The sequence below is a fragment of the Coptis chinensis genome, chromosome 2 (assembly GCF_015680905.1).
Source record: "Coptis chinensis isolate HL-2020 chromosome 2, ASM1568090v1, whole genome shotgun sequence".
NCBI lineage: Eukaryota > Viridiplantae > Streptophyta > Magnoliopsida > Ranunculales > Ranunculaceae > Coptis > Coptis chinensis.
The window spans coordinates 60,210,446-60,221,925 of record NC_141457.1 but is presented as its reverse complement, the minus strand read 5'-3'; the positions used below and the strand labels follow the sequence as shown (position 1 = coordinate 60,221,925).

Below are 11,480 nucleotides of genomic sequence, written 5' to 3'. Positions count from 1 at the left end.
AATTGCATTATACCAAACAAGTCTGATTTTGGTGTCAGAAGAGAGTTCCAAAGATTGGGATTTGTGTGTGTACCTATAACACACGGAGGTATGGAATTTTGCTTTGCTTAATTTATCTTTTCTTCCGTTGGGTGTAAATCTTTCTTCTATTGCTTGAGTGGGCCATTTCTTTTTGTTTTAGAAATGAGTCATGCTAAAAAAAAATGCTTATATAGATATTGTATTATTGGGTATTGTTATTGGAAAAAAAAAAAAAAAAAAAAAAAAAAAAAAAAAAGGTATTATTTGGCATTGTAAATGATTGTGGTTTCATTGGCACTTTGGTGGATGCTTGCGAGAATCTTTGGTCTTATGTGGAATTGGTAGAATTTTTTTTACCAATGTCTTGTTTCTTCTATTAGTGATTGCAAGTGGTAAAATGATTGAATGGCTAAGGACATACAAGACTAGAAGTAGATAAGGTTGTTGAATCTTTTCAGTCTATCATTGTACAATTCTATTAGTTTTAGTTACTAGATATGTGAATGAACGTGCATATTGGTTATTCCAGCTACTCATAAGTAAGCCTACGTACTTGAGTGAAAGAAAAATTTGAACTTGGTATTATAATACATAAGTTGTACTACGGTAATTGGATGTCATTCTAGCAGTCTAACTTTTAAACCTTAGTTTTCACTTAAAAACTTAAAACTCAATCAGACCTTATCCTTCTGGTATACATGTAAGTCAAAATCTTATTTTTTTTTTTCTCTTGTGTCATACTGTTTAGAACTTCATATACAATGTTTTTCACCTTGTCAAAAAAACTATGAATTGAGAAGCAACGGCTTGATCGGGCATGTTCAGGCACAAGGAAATGAACTTTAGTAACTAACTTGGCAATGTAGGTGTAAACGTGAGGCTAGTTGTCCTTCTACATCTTGTATACACTATGTGTGGTACCCACCATGAGCACTCTAGGTGCTTAACAATTGAACTTTTCCTCATTCTGGGGCCATTTCCAGGTTCTTGATATACGAAGTTTGACATGGTCCAAGAGGTTGAGGTTAAGGTGGGGACTATCTTCGAAATTGTCATCTCCAGTATTTGTTCCCTGTGCTGAGCATCCCTTGCTTTGTATTCTTCAGGACAGTGGTGCATCCTTTTCACTGTATTTTGATATACTTTAATTTCTTCTTATCCTATTATCAGTTGTTGAATACTATTTTTATGTAGATTCTATGGGAAAATAGCTTCTTTCTATTGTTGAACATACAAAAGATCCTACCGAGGTCGTATTATGTCAGATTTGCAACCTTTTTGTTTTTGTTTTCCAAGTTTAGTATAGTTTTCTTTACTAACTTTTTTTTTCTTAATGTTCTTTCTCATGCCAGTGAAGGAATTTGATATCCAGACTTACACTTGGTGTTCGTGCCTTGAAGAATCATAGAAAAGTACTGCTATTGATGTGCATCCTTCTTAACAGAACAATCAATATGATGCATCTTTGTCTTCTTAAACTACAACGAGAAAAGAGAAAAGAAGAGATGTTTTTTAGTACCAGTGCTCGACACCTTCCCCACTTCTTCTTGACTAGGGCAGGAATATGTTTAATTGTTCCAGTTGGAATTGGAACAATTTGTTCATCTTCCGTTGTTTTCAATCCCCCTCAAATCTAAGAGTATAAGGTTGCATTGTGCAGGAGTAAATGATTGATGTACAAGAGTAAATGATTGATATACCAGAGTCTTTAGAATGATTTGTGGCAGATAATTGTATATATGCTTATATTATGACAATTTTTGTTTCTTTTTTTGACATCAATGATATGTGACATATTTACTGTCATATTGTTAAGTATGATAAAAATAATAACATATTAGGTAGTTATTATAACGGTTGTAAAGACATATCTTTATTATGACAATTGGAATGACTTAGTATGACTTGTTTTAATGCCACATCAAGTTTGGTCTCATATGAATCTAAATTGTTTGTAATGAAAATATCTATAATGTCATATGTCATTCTCAATGTCATATTGGCGCATTACATCTTAAAGTTACATACGTAAGATTTTCTCCAGCACCAAGTCTAATTTATATATCATTTGGAATGACATATACATATATTACACCATTTGTAATGGAGTAATGACATAAGAACCCATATGTTATTTGGAATGATATGGACCTATACTACGCAGTTGTAATGACATAAGTACCTATATATCATTTGGAATGATATAGACCTATATTACATCATTTGGAATGACATAAGAGCATCTCTAGGTGGTAAGGCAAATCCTCATAGTTTGCCTCCACCAATGTGAATAGTCACTCACAAACCGTCCCCAACTCTAAATGGTAGCAACCAAATCAAGTAAATAATAGGACCCAATTTTATTTTTTTGTTAAAAGTGGGCCCCAAGTTAGTTTTTTTAATTATTTTAAAATTAATTTGGCCAAAAAAGTGGCGATGGTTTGTATGTCTCAATGTCATATTGGCGCTTTACTTCTTAAAGTAACATACGTAGGCTTTTTCTCTAGTACCAAGTCTAATTTATATATCATTTGGAATGACATATATATATATTACGCCATTTATAATGACATTAGTACTAATATATAATTTGTAATGACATATTTATATTACTCCATTTGTAATGACATAAGAACCCATATGTTATTTAGAATGATATGGACATATACTACGCAGTTGTAGTAACATAAGTACCCATATATCATTTGGAATGACATAGACCTATAATACATCATTTGTAATGACATAAGAGCATCTCTAGGTGGTGAGGCAAATCCCCACAGTTTGCCTCCACCAATGTGAATAGTCACTCACAAACCGTCCCCAATTCTAGGTGGTAGCAACCAAATCAAGTAAATAGTGGGACCTAATTTTATTTTAAAATAATTTTTTGTTAAAAGTGGGCTCCAAGTTAGTTTTTTTAATTACTTAAAAATTAATTTGGCCAAAAAAGTGGCGATGGTTTGTATGTCATTCTCAATGTCATATTGGCGCTTTACTTCTTAAAGTAACATACGTAGGCTTTTCTCCAGCACCAAGTCTAATTTATATATCATTTGGAATGACATATATATATATAATGCCATTAGTACTAATATATCATTTCAAATTACATATATATATTACTCCATTTGTAATGACATAAGAACCCATATGTTATTTAGAATGATATAGACCTATACTACGCAGTTGTAGTAACATAAGTAATTAAGTACCCATATATCATTTGGAATGACATAGACCTATATTACGTCATTTGTATTGACATAAGACCATCTCTAGGTGGTGAGGCAAATCCCCATAGTTTGCCTCCACCAATGTGAATAGTCACTCACAAACTGTTCCCAACTCTAGGTGGTAGCAACCAAATCAAGTAAATAGTGGGACCCAATTTTATTTTAAAATTATTTTTTGTTAAAAGTGGCCCCAAGTTAGTTTTTTTAATTATTTAAAATTAATTTGGCAAAAAAAATGGCAAAGGTTTGTTGAAAGAAAACCCTTGCAACAGTCCCAAAGTCGCGCACTATAAGTTGAAAAGTCAAAAAAAATGCCCGCAAGACATTGCCAAAGTCACACGACACTCTCACACGACACTCCCAATGTCGCGTCGTATCTACTAACGAAATGTCAAATTTGCGAATACGGAAGCAAATAGAGTGGTTTGAGGCTAGATTTGCCTCCTCCTAGATATGGAATTTTGGTAGATTCCGAATTAGTAGAGGCAAACCTATGTATTTGCCTCCACCTAGAGACACTAAGTACCTATATATAATTTGGAATGACACATACTTATATTACGCCATTTGTAATCACATAAGTACAACCTTTGTTAATGACATACCAAGTTTGGTCTCATGACACTAAATTGAAAAAACAAGGCATTAACATCATTTTGGTGTTACTTTTTCGAATGTTGATCCTCAACACCCTAGCTTTTCCTTCCTATTTTAATGCCACATCAAGTTTCCTTTAGCAAAGAAAAAAATGTATAATGCAACCAAAATGGGCATATTCTGATGTCAACTGCCCTTATAGCTATATGATGCATAATAATAAATAAATTGTTTTACCAAGAAAAATTTAATCGAAGTACAATTGATAATACTGGAATTATAAATATTACCTTACACATCTACATCGGTTTTAACTAGATGTAATGTTGCTCATGTAGCAATAGCAAAACTTATGACAATATATTCATCATACTTTAAGTTACGTTAATTATTTTCTCGTAAACTTATGTCATATGAAATGACATTAGAATTTGGGCATGTATAATTAAAAACTACACCGATGTATGCTACATATTCTGTCATAACCACCATATAACACATTTAATAACATATTAAGAGGAATCGTCTTCACTCCAAACGTGAGCTTAAAGGGCATTAGCTTCCTGATTCTTGCCCCATCTAGTCTTAATTACACATTGAAAGATGTAATTGTAGCATGTTGAGTCTACTTCTATCATCAATCTGGTGCAACTCTTCTTTGCAGCTTTCTCCGCAGTAAGTCAGCCTCAAAATACGCCACTTGTCCTCGCCCAGTTGCTGAAACACTCACAACAGTTAAATTCTTATATTTGAAAATAAAGCCAAATCCACCTCTACCACATGGAGATACACAATTAAACCAAATAAGTTACTTAGCCTATGGTAAACATCGAAACTCTATATAACCAATCCACATTCTTTTAAAATGATATAACATAGTAATATGCAGTACCAATCATAAGCCTAGCATGCATAATTATTAAGGTATGCAGTTTCAATCCATAATCCATAACAGACTTATAAATAAAATCCTTATAATATAATTATACAAGTATTTGAACTAACTTAATCAAGAGTAGAGGAGTAATTGCGTTCAATAAAAGGTAATTGAATAGAAACACAAAGATCTAAAATAACCAAATTAATCACCACAACAAAATAGTAATTAGAGATACTACACAAAATGTGCTATTGATAAAAATGTGTTCATAACATGTACTAACATTAGATGCCTCAAACTGTTATAAGAAAAAACATACCAAATTAAACTGTAAAAGGATGAAAAAGAACAACGCGTCTCTAATTTTTAAAATCGTCAACTAAAAATCAATGGCACAATCTATAAGGTGTTATATTTACAAGGAAGAAGAACGCAAAAGAACCATCAGATCTTGAGCTTCTAGTGATGAAGATGTAGGCTAGGAAATTTAACCTTACCAACAACTCAACTAGCCCCGAGAGTTAACATACGTTCATCAACAAAAGCATGATATCTTGATATCTGCAACCAATAAATAATCCCCATGCCATATCAATATATAACAATTTAACAAGTATTATGTCGTAAACATAAATATGTCTTATGTAATGACATAAGAAGTTTCTTGTATGATTCAAGATTATCAAAAACTATGAATAGTCACATACATACCATTGTTGTATGACACATTTAATAATATAATAAACTGCTTCCACTACAATTATAATTGGAATAAACAACCCGAGAAAGTACTACCACAATATCATAGGAAGCTTCAACTCAATATTTTTTTGGGTTAATTTCAGACACCCTCCCCCCTTTTGATAAGTTTTCTTTGATATATCTCTCCTATTTTGAAAATTGAAAAAAATAACACCCCCACCCCACCCATATATATCAACTAAAATTGTTAATCATATATTGTAATGACTTTCTATTTATCTGCCCATCACACAGTATCTTTTTTTTTTTTCTTTTTCACTTTGTCACATTTTCTGGATACGAAGTGGAGTTCCAATAAAAGTGGTGTTCATCCCAACTTATTAAAGAACCAACCAAGTTTTAGAATGTCATAACTGCATAAGTAACATACTTGAATATGAGACACTGTGGCACCCACTCTTCGAAAAGACCTAACAATTAAGTTAAGTAATCCTCAGCGCTCAAATTTTCATTTATCTTTTTGCATTTCAATCATTGTGATTAGCAATGCCTCATGTAGCCTTCCAAAAACATAGGTTGAAAAAAGAGTGAAGTTAGTTGCAGAAAAACAAAGAACTATAGGGAAAGAAAATCACAATGAATTACAATCCATTTTAGACATGACTCTTATCATTCCCCAAATTTTGTAATGCCTGAATACCAAAGACACATGGCATCTACAGTCATTACGAAACTCAGAACGTGATAGAGCCAACCAAGCAAAATCCAAACTATACAAAGGCATCAAAATCCTTCAAAAATTTTGACAAAATCTCCTCTATATTTTCGACATTTCATAAATTTAAATCTTATCATAACCTGAAAATCATAACAATATATATCTCATTGGTCAACCTAGCTACTTAACCATCTCAATGAATGCCAGAACAGTTAAGTAACTCTTACGCCTCAAGACAATTTAGTTCCTTCCCTCGGAAGGCATTAGTTTCTCTAGCGCATCTAAAATCTACTAAAAACGTTATATAACTTATATCAGGACAATTAGTTCCTCTATATAGTGTGAGGTGTCCTTTTTTTTTTTTCAAAATTAATCAGCAAATAAAATAGATTTACCTTGTTCAAAAATCGTTATATGGTAATCCACCCCTACAAGAAGGTTAGTATACTTACCATTATGCAAAGTATATTTTAAACGAGTGAAACTAGTTAACATTTATAATAATTCACACTTAACTACATATCTGAATTCATTATAATATTACACACAAATATCCCTAGTCACGACCACAATAGTTACCTCTAGACACTATTGTGATTGACATATATATCCATTTGTGTCTTCTCGCATAACCAGCAGTCACTCTCAGTACCATGCAACCATCTCAGCCGGGATATTGACACAGGCTCACAGAACGCTAAGAGAGCTGAATCTATGCATTCACGCGCTAAATCATATCATAAATATCACAACAGCCACACTTGGGCTAATATATATAATCACACCTCGGGAAATACAACCAAGGAATTTCCTAATCCCTACACACCTTGGTGATCAAGCAAGCTAGGAATTTTACTACTAACTACACCCCAGAAGATTCACTCGAGGAATTTTCATACAATAAAATCAATCATTACATGACTTTCATATCAAACGAGTCGTGGCAGACTAGGAATTTACACACAAGCATACAATTATTCTCAAGGAACCAATGAATCATATCAAAATAAAACTAAAATGAAACCAATATCACTACAAGCTCCAACAGGGTATACCATTTAATACACAATAATCAATATCAAATAATACAAGCTTCATCATGGTATACCATTCAATACCCCTAAGTTCCCGTGGTAACACCACCACTAATAAATATTAAATTTCCACAAAATCCAAGCGTGATCGCCATCACATATTAATATAATACCACATGACCACCGTTTAGTTTAAACAGTTCAAAAGCATACAACAATACTATTTAACCCCTACGTACATTAAGACGAATAATTCCTCTTACTTTCCGAGACTCACATGATAGTTCCTCGTTTAAGTAGAAGCATATAGTTTCTTGACTCGTACGTAAAACACAATTTCATTTATGGATACTACATCCATCGCACACATATATCGATCGCAAAAAACTAAATATATAATATGTACTATAGCGGCTACACCTTTACATAAGGTTGCCTACGTATCCAATCTTTCAAGATTATGATCAAGCCTTACGTGGCTCTTAACCAAAAGCATAATTGCCATACAGAACCGTGCTCAAAATAATCATTATTCTCACTTTAGATAATGTTCATATTCAAAACATCATATATAATCCCAGGGCATATCCAACACTAGCACAATGAAAACATTTCCAACAAGTTCAACTAACATTCGTTATGATATAATTGTTCAATTTCAGTAAGAGAACTTATCTAGAACTCACCTCGGAACTCTAGAGCACAAAACAGTCTCCATGACATTCAAACATAAAATTCCTCCAGCAATAAAGCGAATCCGAAAGCAATAATGTATAAATCTCATTATGTTTACAAATAAGGAAACCGACTTCTTAAATCATTGTAGGGGACTAATATCCTCACCCAACGGATATTGGACACGTGTCCAGCACGAACAAAACTACCAGCCAACCTCCAATACTCACCTTACTAGATCGCTACAAAACAACTCAACTCGGTAAGGCGACCTATGCCAGAAGATCGCCTATATTAGACTTGCATCCAACACAATGTCACCACCAACCGACCTCAGGTGCCCAACTTACAAGCTCGCTTCAAAGTGACTCGAGTCGGTAGAACGACCTCCTCCAGAAGCTACCTCTACCACACTCAGTCCCCTCAGGCGCGTTTCATAACGGCTTCTAACGTATGTCTGAGCTGTTACATTCAAGACCGAAACTTCATTGGCGCATCTCATTAAATCTCCATTACACACCATCATGGTGCACGAGATGACCTAAAGACCTGAACCCGACCTAACGCGGGAGAAGAGGAAGCGCGGGCAACTTGCCTATATAAAGAGAAGAGGAACTACGTCTGACTTGATTCAAGTTGCACCCCAGAACTTGATACGTAGGCAGTTCACATCTATCGCGAACTTAGTCAAATTCACATCCAATCCACATTCTCCTCCTCTACTAAAGACCCGTAAAAGTCTACACCAAATTGAGCCTTTACAATCATCTAAAAATAGGTACAACAAGTTCCAAATAATATATATATATATATATATATATATATATATAGTTTCAGCCCTAGTGATGCACAATAAACCTACAAGTCATAATTGCTCAAAAACTGATTTTACTATTCTTTCGGGCCTCCGAAAACTATCTAAAGATTCATATCAGTTCCAAACAAAACCACCATCTAAAAGTATGCTACAAACGCTATATAAAACACCCAAGAAAAGTTTAAGAAACTCTTTGTTCATTACTAAACATATTTCCCAAAACAGGTTCGTGCACATAAAAGGATAATACTGTAGGTTTTCTAGCCAACTTGTCAATGCTATAGAAAACCTACATTTATCCAAATGAGACATGACTTGATTATTTAGAAACTAGGATATGTAACCCCATCTAAAAGTATGCTAAAAACGGTATATAAAACACCCAAGAAAAGTTTAAGAAACTCTTTGTTCATTACTAGACATATTTTCCAAAACAGGTTCATGCACATAAAAGGATAATACGGTAGGTTTTCTAGCCAACTTGTCAATACTATAGTTTTTCTTACATTTATCCAAATGAGACATGACTTGATTATTTAGAAACTAGGATATGTAAACTTACTTTTTCATGTATAACTCGAAGTCCCAACCTCAGCCCATCTAGAAGAAAACTTAGGTCGAAAATGGTAAAAATCCCGATCTTCTAATAGAGTGTCCCCATCATAACCTCGGAAAAGACACACTTGTTCATGTCTTTTTCAAAGGTTTATCTCAATACCAAAAGGAGACTCTAGACATCATGAACAGAGGAAATTTTTTAAGTAAAAGCGCATCTGATATGTATATCTTCTTAGAAGATCAATTAACTAAGAGGAGCAGCTAGGGAGGTAGTGAGTACTCCCACTCCAATACTTGTTCATCAATAGCTAAGGCAACCAACATAGTTGAGGCTACACCCAACCCTAAGTTAATATCCCTCATTGAATCCTTTGCTCGGAAGGTCGATGCCCTCTCTGTTAACAAACAAGAACCGAAACCCAATCCAGTCATGAACATAAACACTGGTCCATGTAATCTTTGTTTTAATACCAACCATACCGATTCCTTTTGTCCCTTACTCTACAGTTCACCTCCACCACAATCCGTAGATAATTATGCTTTCACCAACCCTAACACACAATAGAGGCTGAACACTAATTATAATCAACAACAACAACCTATACCTCCAAGTTTTAATTATCAAAACGTTAGGCCCACTACAAACGTCGACCAATTTAACCAACATCTAGGACAATGAGATTTAGGTAACCAAAATAGAAGTTTAGTGCATGTACATTAGTACTATCAAAATCATAACATACACACTCAACAAACCCCTCCTATTACCGCACAACCGGCTAACCCATTAAAAGAGGACTTATTATTAACCATGATACAAAACCAACAACAACAAACAAATATGATGTAGGCATTGTGCTAAAAGGTACTTGATCTATCTCCTAACCATAATAATAACCAACAAGTCGTGTTTCCAGGTCAAGCAGTGCCTAACCCTAAGTCAACAAACACATAAGTAAGTAAGCGCGATTGATTGTAATAGTAATATAACCCCAGGTAGGGGTGTAATACTGGGCTGGGGTCAACCGCGAGTCAAATAGTGATAGGTTGGGTCGAGACGGGTTTAGGGGGATACAAATCCAGTGGTCCCTGATGGGGCGGGTTGAAGTGTCATGTCTTAATACCATCACCCGGCCTGTTGGGTCAGCTTACGGGGTAGGTCTTGGGCGGGTCATCCAGGTCGGGTGGAAATTATCATTTTAACCCAATTTCACCAAAAAAAAAACTTTCAAATTCTGCAAGTAATATATTTCTAATTCACAACATAGAGAAAAAAATGAATTCAATCAATGAAAAATAAACAAAAATAAAAAAACTTGAACTTGAACCCAAAACCATATCTGCAAATTTAAAACTTCTTTCTCGTGATTTACTATATGTAAATTGATTATTTTCCATAGCATAATAAATTGAAGATGGGAGCGAGGATCTATGGTACAAAACAATAAAATATAAACTAAAAGAATTCGAAATTAATACAAGGATGAATAATTCATCTTCTCCAAAATTTGAAAGTTGAATTTGAACTTTTGATATTTGCAAAATGTTCAAACTTGAATATTTGAAATTGATGTTGAACTCATAAGTTTGTGTTCATATCTCCCAAATTCCTACAAAAGTTAAAAGAAAATATAAACAAAATACAAAAATATTAGACTTTAGTCTTGAAATTATGCAGGTCAATGTGGTTGGGTCAACGACTTTTGACACGGTGTGGGTCGAGCGGCTTGACGGGTCGGGTTTGAACATAGAACCTACACCCATATATAGCCTGACCGAGTAAAAATGGTGGTGGGGCGGGGCGGGTCTGTTGTCGGGTCGGTGTGGGTTTGGGTGGCGGTTAAAGACCGGGTGCCCTACCGGATGATAGGTCAACGGTTTATTTTTACACTCCTAACCCCAGGGGAACTACAGGCAGTCACTACCCTTCATTCAGGTAGAGTAGTTGATAACAAAGTGACTATACCTGCAGATCAACCACAAACGGAGGCTGAAAAAGAAACCTTACCCCATACTGTCATAGAAACTGAAGATCCTACAACTGTAGAAGTACCAGTTAAACCACAACTAAAAAGGAATCCACCAAAAAATAAAATTACGGCTCATAAATATGTTCACCCTCATGCTAGTAATAAAGACAAGGTTAATACTAATGTTGACCCTTATGCTAAGTATAGAGAAAAACCACCGTATCCCCAGCGACTAATTGTGTCTAAAAAAGATGAGAATTTTGATGAGATTA

General features: G+C 34.4%; 1 long non-coding RNA gene across 1 annotated transcript; it reads left to right on the top strand.

Annotated features, from left to right (window-relative positions):
* The first annotated feature begins 1,131 nt into the window (after positions 1 to 1,131).
* LOC147516909 (uncharacterized) lies at positions 1,132 to 1,788 on the top strand. The gene is made up of 2 exons (XR_015211257.1): positions 1,132 to 1,271; positions 1,374 to 1,788. It is a non-coding gene; the product is annotated as an uncharacterized LOC147516909 (long non-coding RNA).
* The last annotated feature ends 9,692 nt before the right edge of the window (positions 1,789 to 11,480 follow it).